The sequence below is a fragment of the Cupressus sempervirens genome, chromosome 3 (genome assembly GCF_028749045.1).
Source record: "Cupressus sempervirens isolate cs-2001-9-10 chromosome 3, ASM2874904v1, whole genome shotgun sequence".
Lineage (NCBI taxonomy): Eukaryota > Viridiplantae > Streptophyta > Pinopsida > Cupressales > Cupressaceae > Cupressus > Cupressus sempervirens.
In genome coordinates, this window is record NC_143120.1 from 527,572,870 (window position 1) to 527,600,159 (window position 27,290).

Sequence of the window (27,290 nt, forward strand, 5' to 3'; positions counted from 1 at the left end):
CAAATATGCCATATGGATAGACTGAGTAAGAGTGAAAAATGCTTTGGGGACTTCTCCATACTTTCTCATTTATGGACAAGAACCAGTGTTCCCACTTAACCTCAGGATTCCTATTCTAAAGTTCATGAGTGGGTACACCAAAGATGCTAACAAAGTACAAATAATATTGATGAATCTTTTAGAGGTGGACGAAAAATAGATAGTTGCATTAGAGTAGATGGCTAAACATTAAGTTGTTGTGAAAATATGGTTTGACAAGAGAGCCATGATAAAATCATTTAGGATTTATGACCTTGTTCTACTATGGGATAAGGTTAAAGAAAACTTGGGCAGCCATACCAAGTTTCAATGCTTATGGATGGGTCCTTATCACATTGCAAAAATTCTCAAAGAAAACACTTTTAGGCTCAGTTCCTTACTGGGGGGATTTATTCCCTTACCCGTAAATGGGCAATTCTTGAAACATTATTTTGAAGCCTAGAAGAAACAAAAATTAGTTAGATTTTATTTTTGCAATTAGTTAGGTTTTTTTTTTGCAACTGTGTTTATTTTTTGTAGGAGTGTTTTCTTTCAGTTGTGTGTTTGCTTTTAGTTGTGTGTTTGTTTCTTGTTGCATGTTTGCTTTCAAAGTTATGTCAGTCCTAGGGGTTAAGGTGCACTTGAGATTTTATCTTGAGATATTTCACTAACCACTCTTTGGTCCCAATTTTAGGGAGAGGTATTTCTTTGTCAAAATATTTGGACGACTGTGTGTTTTATACAAACTAAACAATGGATGTTGCTTGCAGAAATAGGGAGATTTTCAGTCCTAAGTTCAAGGTTCTGAATCAATGAGCTCTCAAAACTTAGCAAATTTAAGAATCGACCATCTTGGGCATTGTCAAATTAAGGTCAAAGGAAGCAAGGGATGATTCAAACTCCAATTGGTCCAAACAAGAGAAGTCTCCTCAAAGGGTTGCTAAGATCATTGTTTGGCATGAGAGTTCCTAAAGTTCTAAAAGAGGAATGTGAGGGATGTTCACAAAAGATCAAATCCAAGAAATGACACCGATGTCTTGGCTACACAGTCTAAGCATAGTCAGGATACAAAAGATTAAAAAAGAGAAGAAAATGAAAGAAAAGAACAGTGTTAAGACTGAAGGATTCTAAAAGATCTGACATGGCAAAAGATATGTTTTCAAAATAAAGTATCTTGTATTCAAAACATTGATTCATTGAGAAGCGACATTGTGAACTACATGGAATGATTATTCAAAATCTGTCAAAAAATGTAAAATAAAGTGATACCCCACTAAGCGCCGTCAAATTGATTCTCACATCTAGTCAAGTAGTGATTGATAAACAACCTTCATGAAGATTCTGAATGGATGGGCCAGGAGGAATGGAAGATTTTTTCCAAGTTGTTCAAAAATTTTGATAGATTGCATCCCAAGATGTCGAAGGGAATGAATACATGAATCACACACTAAGCTTGAAGGTTTTGAATTCTGAAATTTTGATTGCAAAGTCATCTAAAATATGGTCAAGGTTTTCAAAGTTCAATTGGTGTGTGACACACAATGAAAGGATGTTGGCTGATGAAGAAATACCTTTGTCATTTCTTCCTTTTTTGGGGGCTATTTGGTGTGGTCCCATAACACATGCCCCATTACCTACTAGGGATGGGGACCCCCTACCCTTGTTTTTTTGGATCCCTAGACTCACAATTTGGGATACAGAAAAAATTCAACGAGTCTAAAAGTAAAAAATTGAAAAAACCAAAAAATAAAAAAATAAATAACAAAAGGACCCACCTTTTAATTTTTCATCAATAGTCAATTAAAGATTAATTGCATGCTTTTATATATTTTTTAGGTTTTCATCATTTTGAGCTAATAAATGCCTTTCATGTATCATGCAGATTAAATGGCATCCACATCTAGAGAGAAAATGGTTCCTAAGCCCGTTGCATTCAAGTTCCAAGGCATGCCATCAAAATCAAGGTTCCATGATGATCATGCAAAAATCAAAGATACCGATCTGGGACATATAGATTTTGGAGAAATCCTCAGAATCGATAACAAACCCAAAGAAAGATTGGCTCTAGTATCCTCTTTGATTCATTCTGGGTTGGTAAGCGTAGCTTCGCATCCAGTAGAATTCATTATGACACTAGCTCAACATTTTGTTTCTAAAGAGAGAGTGGTTAAGAATGTAACTGGAGAAGTGGTCCTTGACCTCCAACCTAACAACATTGAGAGGGTCTTCCACCTCCTAAGGGTGGATCAATTTATAAGACTCTCCTATGAAGCAACAAAGAGGTGGTATAGGGAACACCATAAGGAGGCGACAACAATTATCCAATCATCTCACCACCTTAAGAAGTCTCCTTGGGGTAGGGTCATAGGAAAGGTGGACATGACTAGGGGATACATGAAGGAAGATATTAGATATTCAATCATTCTTTTGAGAAAATTCATGGGTCCACCCACAGCTAGCCACCTCATCACTTTCATGGTCAACTTCATAAAGACAATTAGGACAATGAGGATACCACTAGACTAGGCCACCGCACTAAGTGAGAACTTGTATGAGCAATCGGGGGTAGTTAAGGAAAAGAAGAAGTTCTATATGACTTCTTACATGGTTTATCTTCTTGCAGCAAGGGTGAAAAACTACCCTAGTTTGTACAAAAGAGGTAATATGCAGGATCCTAATGCCTTGCCCTATATCATCTACCCTCAATTGGTGAGGAAGAAGCTCTCCACATAGAGAAAGGAGTATAGAATCATGAATGATGCATTAATTTTTGTGGTCATCTGATTTATAGAGGGAGATTATGCAAAGAGGTTATCTAATGAGGCAAAAGCACTGATAACAGCTCTCGAAGCCTACTTCATCCAATTTAAGACATTCACATATCTGTGGGTAGCTAGTGCATCTGTCAACCCCAAGAAGCTCCCCAAGTATCCAAGTGAAGAACTAGTGTTATTGGAGATTTCTTGGTAGATTGAATTTATGTATGAGTGGGTGAAGAGATAGAGCAAACCTTGTTGAACATGGCCCCTAGTCATTAGACCATATCAGGTCAAACGAAAGCAAGATATTTTGTCCTTTGAGTGGGAATGGGAGAATTATCACCTTGAGGAATACAATTCCCCTAGGCTCTATTTTGATAATATCAAGAGAGTGGAGAGTCTATCTAGTAAGGAGTTCCACTGTGAAGATGCTATTGAAGATCATTGGATGAACGCAACAAATGACTATGATGTCTGCATAAGGGACTATTGTAGGATGAATTTGTATTTAGCAGAGAAGGATCTCAAGTTGAACATCCCAGAGGAAATAAGGCAACAAGATTCATGGGAGTTTGGTCAACCCTCATTCAACTCAGAAAAAATAGGAGAGAGGCCCATCATGAATGCTAAGGTTGATAGGGAGGAGAGCAATGATATTAATAATCAGGCAAGGCATGTTGTTAGAATGACAAAGGTTGGATCAAGAAGCCTTTTCAATTTGATCCAATTCCTGACACTATGATCTTTCATGCACAAGCCCCCCAAGAGAAAGGTAGAGGGAAGAAAGTTACAATTCCTATCTTTGTTGCCTAGTCTCCCATTAGGCTAGAGACAGTATACCAACTTGACCAACTAGTTGAATACTATCATCCTCTAGAGAGGAAAGGAAAGAATGAGAGGAAGAGGACCTCCCCTCAAAGGATTCAAATGGAATAGTGAAAAGCACAAGCACCTTTCCAGTAGTAGGAAGAGAGTGCACAAGGATCCAAAGATACTAGAGCTACTTAAGCCTAAGATGATCCCCAATTGCCTCCCTTCGTGCCTAGCCAATTAGAAGAGGGAGAGAGTCAAAAAGTTTCCATTCCTCCTCCGCAAGAAGAGCTAGCATCCCCTTCTACCTCCACAAAACAAAAGAGGATCAAGATCTGAATGAAGAAAAGGAAAAGGGTGACTAGGAGAATGGTACCTTTTTGGTCTATTCCTATGACCATTCTAGAAGGAGAGGAGGAGGAAGAAGAGGAGATAGATGAAGAAGAATAGTTACCCCTATAGAGAAGAACCTGGCTAGCTAGAGCCACCGAGAAAGAAAGGAGAAGAAGTACCATAGGCATATTACCATCCACCCCAACGGGACCCTTAGAAGTCTCTTCTTCAAAAGAAGAAGTACAACAATGGGTGGATGAGCAAAGTGAAGAAGGTGATGACATTTTCAAGATGTTTGATTTTGATTTTGTGCTCGTGGGAATAGAGCTAGTTGGGGATAAGATCAGGTATACCCCTACAAGTGAGCCTCAACAAGAAGACCAAATACAAATGATACTAGATTCATAGGGTCCTGATCTTACTCCCCCATTTCCACCACAAATTACTATGGTGGATAAAGGCTTGGTTACTCCTTTGTCCCAGAGTTTAGATGAGGAATAGATTCACGAACCATCACAAGGGGAGGAACCAAAATAAATGGTGATTGATGAAGTCTCAAAGGAGGGACAAATGGTAGAATTTTCTCAACCACCTTCCCAAGACACTGAGGTGCAAGCTGCAGGGTCCACTAAGATTGAGACCATAGAAGAAGAGCCCTCGCAAAGGGAAACAACTTTGAGGAGGAGCGATAAGGGAAAGGAGGTAGCAGAACATACTCCTTTATCCTCGATAGGCAAGTCCTTCACTGAGCCTATCCCAAGATGGCTCTAGAAAGAAGTAATGAGGATTACCCAACATCAATTTCAAACTACTAAGGAAGACATTTTTGAGACTGTAGAGATTTTAAAGAAGCCTAAGTCTCCATTGCATGAGGCAAGACCGTTGGCCTTCATTACCAATACATAGAACTAGGAATTGTTTTCTCAAGTGGTCATCCATCTAGAAGATACAAATGTAGAAAGCCTCGGCCCCCAAGACTATCAAATCAAAGAGGTCATGCTTGGGAGACCTACATGGGATACAACTCAATTGATGGTGACTAGGGTAATTAAGGAAATATTTAGAAGCATGTAATAGGAAGAGGTCGAACTCCAAACACTTCAAAGGCAGTATGAGACCCTGAAAGGATATTTAGCCAAAGTAGTTGGTCCTCTAGATCCTGAATTCCCTAAGGAGACATTGAACACCATTCTCAAGGAAGGGGGGGTGTACAGTTAGATCCATTTTTGAAATCCTGTCAACAATGATGGGAAATTTTTGAAGAGAAAGGAATTTTGATTATCTAGGGACACCTAAAATTACTACATGCTACACATGAGAACGTGAATAAAATGGTAGCAATTTTGAAGCACAACTTTAGCATTATGGATGAAGTAAGGGCCTAGAGTAAGGACTTACAAATTTTGCAGGCGATAAAAGGACAAAGGTATAGAGTTTTGATAAATGTATATATAGGGGAAGAATTGGATATGATTGATGATTAGATAGAGAAAATTGCAGATAGTAATAAAGTGATGGAAATACTATGTGAGAAGATCCATAGGCTTAAGGACCAAGCTTGAGAGAAAATTTTGGAAGCAGAAAAGCATTATAGCAATGCTTGCTTGGATATTTTTGAAGATGGGGAATGGGAGAAGTTGTTTCCTATAGAGGCAGTGGTAGAGAATTTTAAGAAGATTTTTGTGGAAGCTACTGATGATGAAGATATCCAGCAAGCCTTCAAGATAGAAGAAGCTTTGTTAGAATTGGATACCAAAGTTGGGGATTTTTCTAATACCTGAATTGAGGTAGACAATTATAGATAGAATGTCAAGGAAAAATATGAGGCTTTAAATTTACTAGATGCTACTAAAATTACTAAGATTATAGAGAAAATAAAGGGGAAACATCCAAACATAGCTTTGGGATGAAGGGGAACAAAACTCAAAAGCCAAAATTCCAATTTTGACGCTCAGTAAAATTTTCAGATTTTGGACCATTTTAAGGTGTGCATCTTTGTAGGTATACAGGTATGCAGGTCCTCAAGTTTGTAGCTTCATAGGTCCATAGGTGCACATTTCCATAAGCTCCACCAATAGTTAACTACTAGTTCCAAAAATAGAGCTTTCCATGCATTAGAAACACATTTTGATGATAGTTTAACTCTTATAGACACCCAGTGAAGAATCAGCTTCCATTTTTGGCAATTCTCAATACTCCCACTTTGACTGGAGGCTTTCTCATCCTTTCTCCTCTCATAATTTCTATGTTTTTTTAAAATGTAAAGGCTGATGTATCCAATTATTGAATAAAATATGGAGGGAGGGGTGTTAGAGGGAGAGAGAAATCTAGTGACTTTAAGGATCTGTCGAATAGTCAGATGAGATCCTAGAGCAAGGTAGAGAGAATCAAGGAGGAGGAGGCAGAGTTGATAAAGGAGGAGAGGCTTGTTATATAGCCTTGAGTGGAGTGAGATTGAGGTAGATAGCATAGGTAGGAGTAGCCTATAGTGAATGGGGAGAGGATGTGCAAGACTAGTGGATTATGACATTGGAGGTAGAGATCTAGCAAGGGCAAATAATCATTGCCATGTGGGACTAGAAGCTCATAGATGAGCATGCTGATTCCAAGGAGATGAGGAGAGAGAGTGACACAAGTAGATGAGAGGTAGAACACAATGAGGCTAGAGCAACCTATAGAGTTTTTGTACCTCTCAGATAGGGATGCCCACTTGGATAAATTAGATATGATGATGAGATTAAACCCTTGTGATAATAGGAATTTAAAAAGCATTAAGTGGAAAAGACTAACAAAGAGTAGAATATATGATTAAAAGGAAGCAAAAGAAGGTGACTGCAATTAGCTAACACATCCATGAAAGATAAAGAGAGAGCTCTCCCATCATGTGAAATGTAAAAGATAAACTAGAATGAACCATAGAATTCAAGCTAGTATGGACAGGTGCAAATACAAAGGTCATACAAGTAGACCCTAGTTTTTATCATAAAGTCTTATTAGGCGAGAGATCATACAATCATCACTAGTATAACTATGAGGATGTGAGTATGATCTATATTAGATACGTATATGGGAACCTACCTATGCATCAAAGACATATATGTCAAGATGAATAGTGTCTTTAGATTTCCTAAGTTTAATATAGCAAGATTACACCTGTATCAAGGCACAAGTGCTAGGATAATCCCTGAGTGTGGTCTTGCAAAAAAATAGACAAGGATGATATGTTGTAGATCCTAAATGTCAAGTATGAAAAGCATGAATTCTCATGACACTTTTGATCAACAAGGTATACCCATAGTTAGAAAGAAAGAGAAAACATGTTACATGCCCCCATTCTTCTAGTCCATGACATCCTTGAGAGACTATTAGGGAGGGAACACCCAAAAAAGAAATCATCATAGACAGCACACAAATATTCTCAATCAATTTTAGTGTTTAAGTGTGTGTGTGGAAGTCACATGATTGTCTCTTTAGGACCTGATTCTTCTAACATTAATTATCATAACATCCTAGACTAGTAGCTAAAGTATCCAGTTTTTTTGAAAAACACTCAATGTTAAGAGGAAATTTTGAAAAGTATTATTTAGCAACTTGCCAAAGAAAAACCAACATATAAGGAGATCCATGATAAGCCAAGCAGTTCATACCCCCTAGACCTAGATGAGAGTTAGTTCCAATCTAGGCAAGACAAAGAAAAATGAGATGAATAGGTTCATGAGCACAAATAATGACTGATAGAAATAGGTGCAAGGGTCTCAAGTAGCACCTATTTCAAGGTTTTCACCACCTAGCAAGATTTTCTATTTATTTATTTTAGGACTTTTTATATTTTATGTAGGTTTGAGATTTTTTTATTTTTTTGGTGATACATCAAAGCACCTAACTTTAGGTTTTCACTAAGATGATCATTTTTCAGGATACTTTGACTTTCCCTAAAAAAGTTAGGATCATAAAATATGTACAAAGTTTAACAACAAGCACTAAGACTTGGAAAAACCAATGAGAAAGTAAGTTCTAAGAAGGGGGGGTGGGGAATCAATACTTAAAACTTTTAACCTTAAAACAATTCACCATGCATCCATCTCATAACTTTGCATGCAAACTAAAATAACTAACCATACATCACATTCATAGAATAAAGTAAACCAACACATAACACAAGATTTTTTTTACCTAGAAACCCTCTAAGGAGAAGGTAAAACTAGGGTGGGGATGAAACCCACAAATCCTCACTACTATAGTTGTAAAGTGTGTTCTATTATGGCTACAAAGCTTTGATCATAAACTATGATCTACTCTATGAGGGATCTACCTTGTTAAAGGCTAACAAGATTTTTACTTCTCACCTTTACTAAAGGATTTCAAGGTCACAATTAAGTAATCATTTGGTTAAGAGATTTACAATAGTATGTTAGGACTACTCTATTAGTATATTTACTCTGCATCACCTATTAGAATGATTCAGCACCTGATCCTTTAGTTATCACCTTATTACTTAATGTCATATCTCCTCTTTACTATTTAAACCTTGATCATCTTGATCAGATATCTCTCCTCTATCCTTTCATTATTTCACTCTATTCTCCTTAAACTAATTTTGCAATATATAACTCTATCTTAGCCACCATGAATTCTCTCTATACACTTAGCATTTGTTTCCTCACGTACCCATAAACTATTTAGGGGTTTGCCTCCTTAAATAGGCATAGATGGAGATGGGGTAGGTAATAAGGAATGACTGTGTTTGATCCTTATTTTTTGCCTAATGCTTCCCTTAATCTGATTGGTTGTATTCATTGCATAGGGATGCATAATATGATTGGATCATTACCCCTTAATATCAAATTTTCAAGTTTATTTTAGGCAAAAATGGTTTAGATAGAATTTTATGCCATAAAAAAATCTATGCCAAAAACTATTCACTCAGCATCACTAGGCTCTAATTATTGGCCTTCATTGTGCTCTATATGTTGTAACAATGCTTTTGTATAACTCAACACTTACTGTTAATTGGCACCTGAATCACTCAGCATTTATAGATTGTTCAGCACTGGAGTGACTTAGAACACACTATTTTCTTATAGTGATCAGCATTGACTAATCATATTACACAACATGTACTACCTAGAGGCTTATGCTTGGCATCTGCTGTGTACTCGACTCACTATTTTCTGCTAGATAATGACTAAGTATTTTGTCATTGCCTTGTCAAAACCAAAAAATAAGATTAGCACTAAGCATAGAACTTATTGAGGTGTAATATATTGATGGGTTCAAAGATTTGTTCTCCCTTTGGTGTAGAAGTCAATATGCATTGGATCTAAATGCAATAGTGACATTATGGGGATCCAGCAAATTAGGTTTGAAATTTCCCTTTTGTTCCCTATTTTGTTGGATTTTTGGATTCTCTCTAAGGACAAGATCTCCAACTTGAAACTCTCTAGGAAAAAATTTCTTATCAAATCTTGTAGACATGCATTTTTTATAAGCCCTCATGTGATCAAAAGAGGCCTTATGTCATTCATCTAAGACCTCAAGTGTATGTATTCTCATGGCCCTATAATCTTCATTAGTGATGATCCCTTTTAAAGAGACTCATAGAGAAGGAATCTCAACCTCCAGTGGGAGAAAAACTTCAAAACCATAGACTAGAGAAAAGAGGGAAGCTCTAGTGGGAGCCTTTATGCTATTTTGATAAGCCCATAATGTGAAATTGATTTGTAGATTCCAATCTCTCCCTAACTTATATATAGTCCTATGCAAGATTAACAACAATGTCTTATTTGATGCCTCAACTTTCCCATTCCCTTGGGGATAATAAATAGAAAACCAATGTTGTTTGATCTTGAACTTCTTATAGAGTTATCTAATGTCCTTATTTTTTAATTGTCCCCCATTATCTATAACTATGGAGGAGGGAATGTCATAATGACAAATGATGTCAATTAGAATAAATAAATCAACATGCTTCCCAGTAGTAGTAGAAAGAGGCACAACTACAGTTCATTTTGTAAAATATTCTATAACCATAATGATAAACTTGTGTCCACTTGAAGAAGTAGGGTGGATCTTTCCAACTAGATCAAAGGCCCACTGTTGAAAAGGCCAATGCATGATCAATGGAATCAATTCATGTCTAGGAGCATGAATTAGGTTTCCATGCAGCTGACATTTCTTACAAGATTTTTCATAGTGCATGGCATCTACCTGCATAGTAGACCAATAATAACTAGCCCTAAGTAGCTTTTGAGAAAGTAAAAGGTCATTAGAGTGAGACCCACAAATAATCTCATGGACTTTGGCTAGCACTCTTTCAAACTCATCTATTTCTAGACACCTAATCAACATTCTATCTAGACCCTTCCTATGGAAGTCACCGGAGATGAAGGGGATGAGTTGGTGTTTTCATTGCAGGTGAGATTTTCAAGAACAATTTGATCATGGAGGTAAGAATGGATGGTGGCATGATAAGAGAAATTATGAGCAAAAATATTGAAAATGACTTGGTTGTCAGGAGCATCCTAAGAAGGATAGTGTAGCTCTTCCACCAAGAATTCAAAGAAAGACTCATGTTCTTGTAACTATAGAATAGATGTCAAAGTATCCATAGCATATGTGGCCTTATTCTCAGCCCTAGGAATTTGTTGGAATGTGACAAAAGTGAAATAGTTTCTAAGGGAATCAATCAACTTCTTGTATGGTACCAAATTGTCATCTTTGGTTTGGTAATCATTATTAATTTGATTTATAACAAGTTTAGAATCTCAATAAATGTGCAACTCATAAATCCTTTGCTCAATAGCTAGCTTGATACCATTAGTTAGAAACTCGTATTTTGCTATATTATTAGCGTAAGGAAACTTGTATGACACAGGTATTTATAAAAATAAATTATACATCAAAAATAATATCTTTTTTATTTCCTAGATAGACATGTCATCTATAACATATTTTCAAATCAAAGAAAAAAATGTTGATTTGCATATAATTGTATGATGGGAACTACACAATATATTTTTTGAAGTTAAAAAAGAACTTCAAAATTATAAATTTTTACTCAAAAAATTTTTGAAAATTTTATAGGAATAAAATTGATCCAATTTCACACATTTTATTAGTTTATATCATCTTCAAATTCTAAACACAAGTACCATTTTTATGTCATTAAAGTTGAATAGTTTTTGTTCTGGGATCCTTTTTCTTAGTAAAAGGTGACATAGGTTTGTCCTTTTACCCTCCCAAGAATAGAAGGCATGAGAATAGGATATTTATCCAAGTATTCTTTGATTTGAATAAGGCTCTTCTCACATTCCTCATTCCAAACAAATGTAAATCCCTTATGCATATTCTTGTTGAATGGTTGGGACCTATCTACCAACTAAGAGATGAACCTCCTAATAGACTACAAATGCCCTTGTAGACTTCTTAATTAACTGATATTCCTAGGAGGTGGCATTCCATTATTGTTTGCACCTTTTCAGGATCAACTTCTATGGTTTTAGTTGTTATGATGTAGCCTAAGACATTTCTCGAAGTGACACCAAAAGCACACTTCATAGTATTGCGTCTAAGTTGAAATTGTTTGATGCGGTCCAATATCAAATTCAAGTTAGCTAGGTGAGTGTTTCTTTAATTATATTTTTAAAGGGTGTCATTAACATAGTCTTCCATATTCTTGTACATTGTGTCATGGAAATTAGTGGCCATAACCCTCTGATAAGTAGCACCCGCATTCTTAAGACCAAAAGGCATGACATTCCAACAAAAAGTTCCCCAAGCACAAGTGAAAGTTGTCTTTTCTTAATCCTTAGGAGTATTTGTATCTAATTATAACTTGAGAAACTAGTCATGATAAATTAAATTTCATAACCTATGGTCATATCTACTATCATGTTAATATTTGGGAATGGAAAGTCATCCTTTGGGCTCGATTTTTTTAATATCTCAAAAATCAATACAAAATTGAATGAATCTGTCATGTTTTGAGACTAGGACAATGTTGGAGATCCATTTTGTGTAACCTATAGCTCTGATGAATTTTGCATTTAGGAATTTTTCAAGTTTATCCTTTACCAACAAATGTGGGTGCATCTTCCTCAATTTATGTTTGACAAGATTAACACGAAGAGTAAAGAAAGGTAATGCATAATGGTATTTGTATCAAGACCAAGGATGTCTATATATGTCCAAGGAAAATTTATTTTCTTTTCTTAGAGGAATTGAGTGAATTGTGCTTTTTCTTTAGATGATAATGAGTGAGCTAAGTGCATTATCTTAGGAGACTCTTATGTACTAGGATTAATAGGTTGTGTAAGTTTAATCAAAATGGATGATCTATACTACAAATAGCTTGAAAAACTACCAAGTACCTCTCTTTGGGTGCCTTGAAGAGGTTTTCACCCTCAAATACATCTTTACTTTTACTATATTTTGGCTTTGATACCACCACAAAGTGGTTTATTCTATCAGAGCTCCTCTTTTTCATTTTTCTGTTTAATTTATGACTAAGATATTTGATGTTTGAATCAAAAATATTAAGCATTGGCTCACTAGTGGAAGAGACTACTAGTTCAATAATATTTAGATAGAAAGCAATTTGATAGTCATTTTGGAATTATGGAAGCTTGAGTCTTTGATTTTGTATGGACCAATCAATGATATTAGGATGTATGAATGATATTCATGAGGAAGCTTCAAGGTTATTGACATAGAAGTAATTTTCTAAGATGAAAATAGAGTCTGATTCTATAAGGAAATCTTCAAAGGAATCCAAATGAAAATTAATCCTAGGAGAATTAGTGTGGCCTATTAAAGAAATTTGGGATCCTAACTCATTAGACCCTACAAAAGACTCATTAACTACATTAGTTTGGTTAGAATAAGTGTGTACAACATCAAGTCCCACTTTATGAAATGCATAAAAAAGGGAATCCCATTCATATATGTTTGAATCAATGCTTTGATTATAAGCCACAACATGAGAAATGTTTCTTCTAACTCTTTCTCTATTAGGATCCTTGATATCTCACTTATCAAATTCTAGAAGTCAAAGCTTCAGAACTAATGTCAATAGGTGGTAGTTCTTCTCCCCAAAGAATGGAAATCAATGAGACAAAATCTTCCCCTAAGGTAGTATTAGTCATGGGTTGAACCTCATCATCTAAATCACTAGCTATGGGGGGTTCTTCATCATAGATAAAAAGGTTTCTTTACCACTATAGCCTAGACTCTTTGTGTCTTTTCTTTTGCAACCTTTTGTGTCTTTTCTTTTGCAACTTTTTGTATCAGTCATACGTTCAACAAGGGCATTCTTATTATCACTTAAATGTTTTTGTTTAGGGTACCCCATATTCTTAAGAAATTGATAACCTTTTCCATATCTCTTGGGGGAGATAGGTGTAGAAAGTATGACCTCATCAACTAGATCTTCTTCCTTATATATCCAATATCTCACATCTTGGTCTCCTTTTATATCTTCTAGGGGAACCAAAGACTAAACAAAAGTGTCATAGATATTTGTAGCTAAGGAATTGGGCTTCATGTCATCAAATTGTTTCCCATAAGAGTGGGGAGATATTGGTCGCATAGGAATAAAATCCAAGGTGTATTCACCAACACCAATACTTTTCATCTTCAACTTATTCTCACATTCAACAAGCAAGGGTCTAATATCACTAGCAAATATGTTGTGTGGCACTAATGACTCTACAGTAGTGAACATGTTAATAGGCTTATCCCCTAGAATAATGATCTTAGCACCATTGATGGGTAATTTTATGCATTGGTGATAATTTGATGGTATGCCTTGCATATCATGAATCCATGGTCTTCCTAACAAAAGGTTATATGCAAGTGGGCTATCAAGGAATTCAAACATCACATCCTTCTAAACATGAAGAACTCAAATGGTTAGCATAATAAAATCTTTAGAAGATTGTTCAACCTCATCATAAGTTTTTATGGTAATTTTTAATCTAGGGTCAATAGAAAATTCAAATAAGCCCAAATATTGAACCACACTAGAACAATAAATGTTTAACCCCACACCATTTTCTATCAATACTCGTCTAACTTAGGTATGATAAATTTAGACCTCAATGTGTAGGGAAATATTATGAGGATGACATAATGATTTTTCATCTTCTTTAGAGAATATAAGGTAATATGGTGAGGAAATGGTTCACCATATCTTGTAACTTATATTTTTCAATATCTATGAGAATATTAGCTACGTGCAAGGCTTTTTCTAGGATCTCTTTATGCAAAGGAGATAGTTCTAGAAACTCAAAGATAGATATCTGAAGAGGGCTTTGTTGCAACTAACTCACAAGATCATAAGAGGACAAAGTGGAAGTAGTAGGTTTATTAGAAGATGAATATTTTTTAGGATCATTAGCCACCTTAAGGAAAACCTTATATTTTCCCCTAGTGATAGTGTTTAGTATCTCATCATGAGAAGAAGAGAGATCTCCTACCCTAAGTGAAATTATAGGTCTAGTGTCATCAAAGTATTGAGAGGGATTACATGTTCTCAAGACTACTTTGGGCCTCTCATCATTTGTGTTGTAATTAGGATCTTCATTAATTTTGGGACCCATCATGTAGACATTCTCCTCAATAGGATCAAACATGTTGATAACATTATGGGTATTGGCATATGTGTAATTAATATTTGCATCATTTCCTTTCTTGTTAGTATTGGATGTCTCTCCTTGTTCATACTTAGGAAAAGGTTGTTTAAAAACCTTATGATCCTAATTCTTAACCAATCCATTAGTGACAACCTTCCCTTCATCAATGAAGTCATGTATTACATTCTTGAGCTTAAAAAAATTATTTGTCTTGTGACCCTTATTTCTATGATAGTTCCAGAAATGAGCATCTCTCTACCAAGTAGGTTTGATAGGTGGATCATAAGGTTGTGAATTTTTAGGTAATGTAATAAGTTTTTTGGCAAGAAAATTCTTTCAGACTATGTCATATTACTCAAACATCGAAGTATAGGTGCACCTAGGTCTAGAAGAATTTTTAGATTTTTAATAAGGTTGTGATTTGTTGAAATCAGTGGACCTTGTTTCTTCTTTTTATTTAGTAGCATATATAGAATTAGTCAACTAATAAGTAGTCTCTTTTGTATTAGGAATGTGAAAAAAACCATCATTGACAACATACTTATTCTTGCTCCAAGATTTATTCTTATCCTTTCCATTCCCATTGCCATTTTTATCCTTATTCAACACTATGGCACCCTTCTTAATAGAAACATCCTCAATGTGATAACCACTCTCAATCATATAATTGAATGTAGTGAATACTTGTTTTCTAAGGTCATGGTATAACTTAGGGGTAAGATTTTTAACAAATATATCAATCTTCTCATTCTTAAGAATTTGTCGTAGGTATAAAGCATGTAATCTTTGCCATCTATATAGGTAGGAAACAAAAGATTCCCCCCTTTTTTTTTAATGTTTCAAAGATCTATCATGGTGATGGGGTGTTGTATGTTGTAAGAATAATGTTTAATAAAATTTTGTGCAAGTTCATGAAAATACTTGAGAGGTGGGGAGATCTTGGTGAACGATTTCATAGCTTGTCTACTTAAGCTCCTTGGAAATAGCCTCATAAGGTATGTGTCTTCTTGCATAAAGTCCATACTAAGTGAATAAAATTTCCTAACATGTTCATTTGGATCACCATTTCCATCATATTTATCATATTTGGGAACCTTTGCATCCCTAAGAAATGGAATCATGTAGAGACTTATGTAAAAGGGAAGAGCACATATAGTTTCAATAAAGGAGGTATTAGGTTTTTTTTTCTCCATTTGCACATGCATAACTAGATTTTTTATATCTTGGACTTGCTTCTCTAAGATCTCCTCTCTAGTTGGTTCTCTTTTTTTAATGATTCATTGAATATCAAAATCATGGGGTATCTTACAACCTCTATATGCCATGTATGCAAAGTATGGATCACCATTTTTTTCTAATGTCTTGAGCATGAACCTTTGAAGATGTTTGCCTTATTGTAATCTCATGAGATCTTCACCAATAACCTCATTGTCTACTTCACTTTCATGATGTGAAGGTTGTAAGCATCTAGATGGTGATGTAAATCCCTCAATATTTAATCTTGGAGTTATCTAGGGGTATTATTTCTATTGTTTCTGAAGTGTGTCTAGTTTGCAAAAGGATTATCAAAGTTATGAGTATAAGTGTTGCCAAAGCATTGATTTTTGTCTTTGTGAGTATTATTTTTTGCATATAGGTGAGAAGTTTCCCTAGAAGCTATATGCCTAGCTTGTTCAATTATTTATTTCCCTACTCTAGCTTTTTTATTGTGGTATTCCTTCTTATCCCTCTCAATTTTATCTCTCATAAATGCAAAGAGTTACCTAGATGTTGGTTTCTTTCTTCTTGATCCATGGTGAGAGACACACTATCTTCAGCTCTACGAGTGTGAAAGGATGTATCAAAGGAACTACCAAAATGACTAATAGGATCATACCAAGTAGAAGCCTTATCTTCTTCCTCTTGGAAAAAGATAGGTTTGTTACTAGAGTGTTACCTACATGGACATCTATGAGAAGCTAACTATTCAAACCAAAATGAAGAATGATTTCCTTGTCCTAATTGCAACCTAGTTATCACTGACATGTAATAGAAAGTCTTAGCTTAGTAGAATGAGAAAAAGCATTTGGAATTTAAAACTTGGAAGTCAAGATATTCACTTGCCAAAAATGTAGAAAAGATGAAAGCTTGTCAAAAGTGTCCAAGAAACTTATGAAACTAATGACTTGAGATGAGATCAGGGAAAGAAGCCCAACAATAAATAACCAAGGAAGGAAAATAAACAAATTTGACAAGTGAACAATTTGTGATGTTAAGTTTGCACCCAAGTAGCCAAGGTTATCTCTTTAGCCTAGGACACAACCAAACATATAGATTACAAACCAAGGACACAATAGGACCAGGTAGGAACGCTCCTAATTAGCTACAACATAATTAAATATCAAACATTGCAAGAAACAAGTTTAGATGATAGTTTCTAGAAGGCTGGGTGACCCAAGTTTAGCAAGTAGTATCGTTTGATAGTTTCTAGAATAGCCAAGTGATAGTTTCTAGTGATAGGAAAGTTTCTAGATGGTCATACGATAGAATGTAGAATACCTAGCTGATAAAAATTTTAACGTGGTGTGCTACTTCTAGCAATAAAGAAGTATCATACAATATTTTTGATAGGAACAGTGTGACACAACTTCAACAAAGATATTATTTTATGACTTAATGCCTAAAACACATATGTTTTGACCCAATTTTTCATGTGTTCTAGAAAAATGACAATTACAACATAGTGTTTTTCTAGTTTGTAGCATCAAATATGATGTTTTAAAGAAAAATAGTGCCACAAATACATGTCTTCAAGTAATTGAGAAAGGGACAAAGCAACCTTACCAATACAAACACTTGGAAGACTTTCATAATAAAAATCCTATGAATGCTACCATCATGTATATGTTCAATGGATTTCCATGGGTCTAGCACAAAATGAGAATATGCCAAGAAATATCTACCTAGATTTTTTTACTCAATACCTTGGCCTACACTTGGTGTCCACTCGCCTCACAAAAAGTGGTTTCCCATAATAGATATTTTCTTTATCATTGAAGTATTATTAACATGGCCAAAGGGATGCATATAGTGAGTGTAACATCTTGTAGTGATATGGGTAGTCCACTACGATCGATCCTTGCACCAAGATATTGAGTAGATAATAAGGATGGCCTTTAAATCCTAGAGTGTCTAGTAAGGATCTTGTTTGCAACACCCCTCTTGCACATGATACTGAGACACCTTATCATAGAATAAGTAATGGACCTCGTGACTACAAGAGTACCTTAAGAATTCCCACCTATTGATTTCGTTATGGTCCCAATCCCACAAGTACTCTCCCTAGATGAAGACAAGTGTTACACCCCCCAAGGATTTGGCCTATGTCAAAGGGTTTGTAATTATAATGGGTTGAATCAGCTAGTTTTCTCTTGTTCCCACTTTGGATCATTCCTCTTGATATCTTTCCACTAATAGAAATCCCTCTAAAGATATAAATCTCACTATGAGGTTAGAGAAAAATGGATCCACACCAAAGAGGTCAAGATTTAAGATTCACCTTAGAAGGTGAAGAGAATACTCTCCTATTCCTTCATGCTTCCCCCAAACATGCCAAAAAGATTAATTAAACCACTAAAAAGTGGAGTATCCCACTTGCTTTCATAGCCTAACGAAGGGTCAAGATTTTTAATTTGCCTAGAAGGTGAAGAGAATAAAATTTTGGGTTTCTTTTCTTTTCTTTTCTTGGGCAGCCCTGTAAAGAATGCTAGTAGCCCTTTTGCAAATTTTATCTTTAATAGTCATATTTCAGTAAGCAAGTGAGACACCCCTTCAAAACAATAAGGTTGGGGCATCAAATAGTTAGCAAATCTGAAATATACCCTGCAATACCACTGGTTAGACTATTAGAAAACCATAAACCTAAAAATGGAAAACTTCAAGAAACAAAAATGCCAATTAAGAACTGAAATAGCTAGCTAAATTAGGTTGGGTGATGCTTTTAACTACAAAAGTTTTGTATTACACTTCCCAATAGAACCAAGTGATAGAATCTCCTACTATGATACTTTGTGCTACTGTGTGTGATACTTCATAGAAAATATGTGTAACAGAATGACATAAGTCATCCAATAGAATAATTGGTAAAGTATCTCAATTCTATAGGATAAAGCATCGTATGATATTGGATTGTCTACAAAAATAAAATAGCCAAAACAACAAGAAAAAAAATGACTAAAATGCAAGAACAAGAGCTAGACAAGGTTGTCCAATCCAATGGTGGGTGTCAAAAATGTATACTCAAAAAGGGTACACTTATCTAACACATTCTATCTAAGGGATCCTATGGATTAAGAACCTTGAATGTGATCTCAGAGGTCCTTATCTATGACATGCAAGAGGTGAAAATGAAAGTGTTATGGTTCTCAAATGAGCATAGTTATAGAACCCTTACAAAGTACACCATAGAATGGGAGATTCAAAGACAAGAGCAACAATACTAGTGTACAAGAACCAACATGCAATATAATTCAAAATGAAAACTAATTTAAAAGTCCTCCTATTTAAGCTAGATGAACTTTTCTAAAGCATAAAAGAAGCTACACTAATGCAAATGTGGATGAAATAATATCACAAGCTCTCCAAAGATCCAAAGAGTACCTAAAAGTCCTACAACACAATGTTAGTACACAAGCATGAGATATGAGAATGAGGAGAGAGGTCTCCCTTTTAAAGATAGATGGATGATAGAGATCAAAGTACAATAGAGATCTAATCAAGGGTGGAGGATGAATGTTGAATTATCCATGTGCACAAGAGTTTCAACTAATCTCAATCAAATGTTGACTTTTGTGTCCTTAATATGAGGAAAAAAGCTATTTCTTTTATTTTCTAAATGGAGAAAATTCTTAATGTGTGCACACTTTAGAATAAGTGGGAAATGAAGACTTTTTATTTAATTAAATGGGAGAATTTTCTTTTTAATTAAATAACGTCTTAGGACAAAGTGGTCAACTATAGGTTATAATCAAATAAATGGATTTTTGATTATTTGATCAAGAAGAAATGGTGAATAAATGAAGAAAAAATGATAGAAAGGGGGATAATAGTCTAGATGGTCTTTTTTGGGTGATTACACTCATAAGCCTATTCATAATCAATATGTCAGTTAGCATCACAAGAATTATTAAGCTAAAGTTAAGGCTAAAGCTGATTCTCTTTCTTCTTAGCCTGTATCTTCTTCTCAACCTTTACCTTCCTTTGATAAAATCATGTGTGAGTCTTTGGAGGAATTTTAACAAGGTAATATTATGCATTTGGATAAACTTGATGGTTCTATTCATATTTTAGACTCTATTAATCTAGATATGAAAGATACTTCAAATAGTAGTGATAAAGAATTAATTAATATGGATAGTGATTTGCCTAACATGCTTTCCATGCAACTTACAATCACTCCTAGTAATAAGCATAGGGACTCTCAAACTCCTTGCTTAGAACTCATTATGATTCCTACTCTAATGGATTTGTTCCTCTCTTGTGTCACCATTCATCCCCTAGAATTTAGGACTGAGATAGGGGTGCACACAAAATGCATGATCTAGAATTTATTCATCATAATAGTCTTTGTGTTCTTGTGTTGTGTTTTTCTCCATGTTGTATTTTTTTTTTTTTTAATCTTTTGATTTCTTTAAATGATCCTTGAATTCTCAGTTGAGCTCAAGAGGATAAATTAATCATCATGTTATTCACATTCTTCTATTTGTACCTATTTTATTCTATATGTTGTTATGTATTATGTTGTGCATGAGTTATTTTTCATACCATTGATTTTGTCTCATCTTCCTGGTCTCTTATGATATGGTAGCATTGATAGTTTTTGCTCTCTATGTTATTGTCTCAAAAAGACTCTTCTTCATAGTTCTTCTATGTCCACTGTGTCATAGTTATACCTCTATTTAGGAATGATGATATTTTCATACTTGATATAATATTACATATTATCATATGATCTTACTGATCCCAAAGTTAGTAGATCCCTTCCGTGCACTTTCTTTTTATGTGCTCATTTCCCTTTATATGTTTCTCTACTTTAGGCCATGTCACAGTGGAAATGTTATTTAGTGGATGCGTGTACCCTTCTATTAAAGAAATTGCTCCTATTAAGGTGTTTATAATCTCTTTAACATGGGAACATACACTCTACTCATTCTTTTTCCATGGAATACAAATAGAGATTCTATGTATAACTTGGAGTACTTCAACCTTTAGTGCTTAGTATGATTTCTAAGATGTACCCAAATCTATGTATTGTTATTTCATGTTTACCCCTCTCTCTCTCTTTCATTCAAGTTTCTGGGAACCATTCCTAGGGGCTCAATCTTTGTTTGGATCTCTCTCTAAACTATTGATATTTTGTGAGGTTTGATCCTTATTCTGACCCTTCTTTTGACTAGTCTGGGAAGCCTAGTCTTGTTTTGATCCCTTAGGGATGCACACATACGTATGCCTAGGTCTCTTTTTGATTCTTCTTTCTAGGACACAAAGTTCCCTTGAAACTCAATCCTTCAATGGATTGATTAACATGTCATACACACTTACTACTATTCAATGTTGTCCCCTTTTCTTTTTCTTGTGTGGTTCACAATAAGGGACACAAACCTTATTGGGCAAGTAACTACACCCTATTCTCATAAAACTTATCTCTCTTATTATTATGTATGGGAAAAAGATTCAAGTCTATTGGGGGCTTGATGATTTTTTTTCCTCCTAAATCATAATAATATTTTATCTTTTTCTCTTGATCTACTTTATCGTGAGTTGGTGGAAACTCATACTCCCCCTGTAGTGGGGGCTAAATATACCATCTTAAAATAGATGCACTTTCCTTTCAAGACCTTTTAGCTTCCTCTTCATAATTCCCTCTTCAGACCATGAATATGCATGTGCTTGATCTCCTTTTACCTCCTCTTCTTCCTCTTTCCATCTTATTCCTTCTAATAACTTCCTCTTCTCTCTATGGCTTCTTGGACCTAATCTCTAGGACTAGGTTGACCTATTCTTGACTAGGTCAATCTATTCTAGACTAGGTTGACCCAGATCAACCTAGTCCCTAGAGGTTTTGGGGCTTAGGACCCAAAAAGCCATAAGGGTTTAATTAGTTTTTTACCATTATCCAGTCAGCTTATATTGTTTTCCCACTCAAAAATTCATATATAAGAGGACTTGGAGGCTTCATTTTCATATCTCAAGCATCTCATTCATTCAGGAACTCAAGGTCTTGCACTCAAGTGAATATTTCTACCTTTTTTATTGAATGGGTTCAATTATTTCAATATTTTCAAGCATTTAAGAAAGGATATTTCTATCTAGCATTGAAGGATCCTTTGTTAGCATTTCCTCTTCAAGATCTAGCTTATTGTTAGTAATCAAGGGAAGAGATCTACATTGAAGCATTCATCATCTTCTTCATTGATTCACTTTTATATCCATGACACCATGATGGGATTATGTTAGATTTTTTGCAAAGAGTGGAAATACCCTACATTCCTAATTTAATATCTATAGTGCATTTACATACAACATCCTTACAAACAAGGGTTTCAAGAAAGGTTATCAAAAAAAGGAATGTGGATCTGAAACCTAATTTTTAGGAGCTTTCTTGAGAAGTCAATTTTATATTGTTGGATTGTGTCAACATGATTGTAAGATATCTTCCCAAGTTGACCTAGTCCTTCAGTCTCTATTTTCAAGGAGATTTAATAAATTTGTTCCTTTCGTCATTTTATTCTGAGATCTATGGACAAATATTTAGATACAATTCATATCTACGAGACATGGACAAAAATACATCTTCGACTATGCATTTCAAGGTGAGTCATTTATATTTCATTTCCTTTCATATCTTTGCCCTAGATTTACATCTTAATTGGGCTAATTGTGTTCACATAGCATCTAGATTTGCATTATGTAAGCAATTAGTTCAATTTCACATTCAATTATCCTATCATGGGCCAAATAGTATATTTCCTTATATTGCATTCCTCTCTATAATTTGAATATAATATTAGCACGTTTCTTCCTTTGGGTCCTAGCTAATCTAATTTGGATCAGAAGTGGAATAATATTTGGAAATTATCCTCTTTCCCTCACACACATATTTGAATGGCTTAGTGGCTTGAAATTGGGAGATCTACAAATCCTATTTAAAGTGTCTCCAATTTCTTGCTAAATGGATACTTTAAGCTTGTAGCATATGAAGGCTTGAAAATGAAGAAGAATGACTAAAAAAATTCTTATAGAAAGAAGAAATTCCCAATCTTGTCAGAGAAAGTTATAGAGATTAAAGAAGGTGCTCAAAATATTAGTGGGGAAATTATAAATGCATATAATTTCATGTTATCTAATATAGTCTCGTAGCCACTAAAGGTGATGCAATCCTATAGAATTAATACACATATATGAGTAAAGAACTATATACATTGTTGTTTAAGAATCATGAAATGAATTTAATAAATTTTAGCATAGAACACTTAGAGATGAAAAGAATTAACAAAGAAACTCTATTCATTGGTAGGAATATTCTACATTTATTCATCTTCTCAAGATGACTAAAGAAATCACTATTCTTTTGTTCTATTTTATTTGATTGCACTGTTACTTCATAGAGGATTTACAAGAAATTAATGCTTATGTTGTTTCTCATTTATGTCCTCTCCATTTCCCTTTTCCATATAAATAGAGGCTCTTGGTATCTTTCTACTTGTTTATTTCCTCTTCACTCTTCTTCTTAGGTAGACTAAAGAGATAATGATCCTTCTGCATTCCTTAATTTTTAATCAAGGAACTATACTTTTTTCTATAAAAAATGATAGAGAGGTACAAATTAAAATATAATATAAGAAAATTTATTAATGCATTTAAAAGTGCCAGCGATGACGAAACAACTTAATGTGTTATGAACTTAGCAAACTATTCTTTGAAAAAGTTTCCTGTATATTTTTGTTATAGGAAGTAGTTTGTAATAATGTCATTTTCTAAAAGTTCTTTTAGATATATTATATGTTATTTTCTAAATTCATTGTTTTCTTATCATTTACGAACTTTGAAAAATATTTTCTTATTTACAATTTTTTATTTCCATAGAAACATATGTTCTTATCATGTCAGTATTACACATAATATCTCACACAAGTATTTGATTGTTATCTTATTTAAAATTTTAGCTTTAGATACAAAATATATCTAGTAAGGGTATATTGTAGTCTTTTACAAGTAAACTTAATTTAATACCATATAAGAATGTGTAGACTATAGTGTTTTGAAAGAATTAATACAAGAATAAATTTTTAATAAAAAATTTTAAATTTATTTATTCTATCATAGAAACTATATGTTACATGACATGATCGATAAATTAAAATAAAGAGAGTAGATGAATTATTTGCATAACAATATTCAATCTATGATAGAAATAATGAGAACCAAGATATATCAAAACATTGTACAAGTTATTGAAGCCATTCTTTCAGTTGTATATAATATAAGATTACACTTATAGAATAACAAATGAAAATTAGAGAATAATGCAACATTTATTTAGTAAAAAAATAAATTCTATATACACAAATAAAATGCAATAAAATGGAGGAATCAAGTAAGAAAAATTGACAAGCACTATCATAACAAGGTTTATGGATTTCTAATATCTCAACTTTTATTTATTTATTTATTTATTTATTTATTTATTTATTTATTTATTTATTTATTTATGTATTTATTTGTAAGAAAATGAGGAAACTTTATCAAAAGAAAAACAAACCCTAATCGATGAGATAGACATACAATAGATAGACAAGGAATGCAATGACCATCCAGGTTTTATTTAATAAGTTAGAAAGTTGAATGACACATACGCAAACTAGTCATTTATACTAGAATCAACAACTATCATGAACATTGGCAAGAAAATAGTACTTATTGGTATGGGGAATGAAATTGGCAAAACAAAGTAGACTTTTTAAGAATGTGGGATGTTACTCGCAATGGAAGCAGACAAATATGGTGGGGGGGAATAGCCATTGGTGCATATATATAAGGTTACTTCCATGGTTGCAATGTCCATTATGTTATCATGCACATGTCATCTTTTTGAAATGATGACACATTTATCTAGAGGAAGTCTTTGAACTCAAGTTTCACCTAGTGACCACTTTTAATATTCTCATAAGAAAGACAAGATTCAAATCTCGTTTTATCTACCAAGAAATATCTCAAAGAAAGAGAAAGATTTTTGTTCCACTGTTTAACAAGTGAGTTTATCTACTATGAGATATTGTACAAAAAAGTAATTTTTGACACAACATATAGAGATTGAAACTAAAGCAACATTTTTCATCCTAATCCTTCTCTCTCATGAATACATTCATTGGAAATTATAATAGTATTTTTACATAAATATATTCAAAATATACTTGTTACAAATTTAATTATTGCTAAATCAAAGACTCATTTTCTTTGCAATCTACAAATATGTGAGAAAATATTTACGTATTGATTTTGGCCACTAAATTTCATCAATGTTAATTCATGGCTTACACGACCATTTCAATTCAAAGTTTTTTCTCTTTGTTGAGGTACCCTAATAAATATTTTATTTACATTACTCATAAAATTTATCTAAAAGAGTACGATAGAATCTGAAATAGACTCAAGCTAATAATCTAAATTTCCTTATTTTGACATGCTTTACTCTAAAATTTAAGATTAGAAATATGCCTCGGCTATTTATCCTAGAAATAAAAACATGCACAATAGTTGTTAAGTATTTTCAACTTCATCTGCCAAGTTTTCAACATTCATCAAGACATAGCGGTTGTCAAAATGAATTTGTTTTTGCCAAATTTGGTTCCAAATTTTATTCCTTGTTACTTTCTTTTTTCTTGTTTTTCAAAATTCTAATTACAATATGTGGAAAATAACATAGAAAATCAAACAAGGAGAAGAGAAAAGTAGAAGATAAGTGAGAAATATCCACCACCTTCACCAAAGCATTTATTTCTTGGCTCCTTTATATGCCATATATTATATTTAAATTTGATGTTTACATTTTAAATAGAGTAAACTATGTTTTCTGTTGTAAACATAGCTCATTTGAAGAACACAATAGTAAATGAATTCATTTGTTTGAGACCACATTGTTATTAAAAGATTGACCACAAGAAATAATAATTAAGTGGTATGAAAATATTCAAAAAGGACAATCTAATTTTGTATATCTCAAATAAAATGAGGTAAATGATAATAACTCCCTTGAGCTATGAGAAAAAATTAAGAAAAAAATGAAATATAAATGAATTTTTTTATAGTCACCACATTCATCATTGAGAGCCAAAAATATACACCTACTATATAACTCGCTAATATACATAAAAAAAATTTAAATCTACTACAAACTATTTATCAAGAAAGTCAAAATGTATATTTTTGTCAATTTTATCAACATCACATGATAGCTCTCAAATCCATTTAGAAACCCTAAAATAATAAATTTAATCAAACTTCAAAACAATGCCACAAATCTAAAAAACCTAAAGAATCTTTGTGGTCATCATCACATAAACTTCAAACAAAGTACATTCAAATGTAGAATTTGAAACCAATAGCTCTTTTAATAAGTACTTTTAAAAGATCTAATTATTTGTTTACGTGTCCAATGTCCACCTAACCTACTCTAACTGAATGTATCTTTTGAGAAAACTGTTGATATGAGATTGTTTTAAAGTGAAGAACCTATAATGGAACAATAATTATTTTTTCAATGATATCAAACCTACTACCTATTGGTGAGACAATTTATTTTTGGTCTTAAAGCTATTATTTAGTTGATTGATGAAGAGGATACTACCTAGGCAAGCTTCTTTTACATTGATACTATAGTGTATTGTTTATCTACTTAAAGTCTAAAATGAAAGATTACTCAAGTTAAGACTAAAAGAAGATTAAGTAAGAAAAGTTTCTACCAAGCCTTGTCAAGAAATTAGTGCAAGCCGAGAAAAAATTAGTACAAGCTACTGAAAATCAAGAAGTGTCAAGCAAAGATGAAAACTAGTGCAAGTTGAGTGATTGTTAGTATATGCCAAGTAAATTTTAGTTGGTGTTGAGCACCAATATACTTTAGTATTTTTCAAGTAAACTAGTGTTGGCCAAGTAACAGAGTAGTATAGGTGTTGAGTGTCAACAAAATTGTTAAATTGAAGATTTGACAAATCTAAGCTAACTATTTTGTTTTCTTGAATTATGTGAAGCATGTGGAAGATAATCATAATGAGAAGGTGGCACAAAATTCAAGGTAAATTTTTTGTGGCGAATACAAGGAATGTTGTAGAGGAAGTTTCTAGAGGAACCAAATGGAAAAGTGGGTAGATTCATTGAATTCTACCTAATCCTACCTAACCCTTAAATAGACGATTGTGGTTAAGTCGAAAAAGATCTAAATTCTCTATTTATAGAGATAGCTTGTCAAAAGAAAAGCTTGTCATGTATGAGAATCCAAGGAAGACAAGGAGTCTAGGGTATTGCTTCATTTAGTGGCCAAACAGAGGTAAGTATAGTTGACATTTAAAGCAAGAAGGCTTAAGAGTATGAATACTACTTGAAGGGTGAACAAGATATCACAACTTAAGAGTATGAATGCCAAGCAGAATGGAGGACTAAAATAGGGATCTATAATCTACAAGTTAGTTATAATTTGTTATTAGAT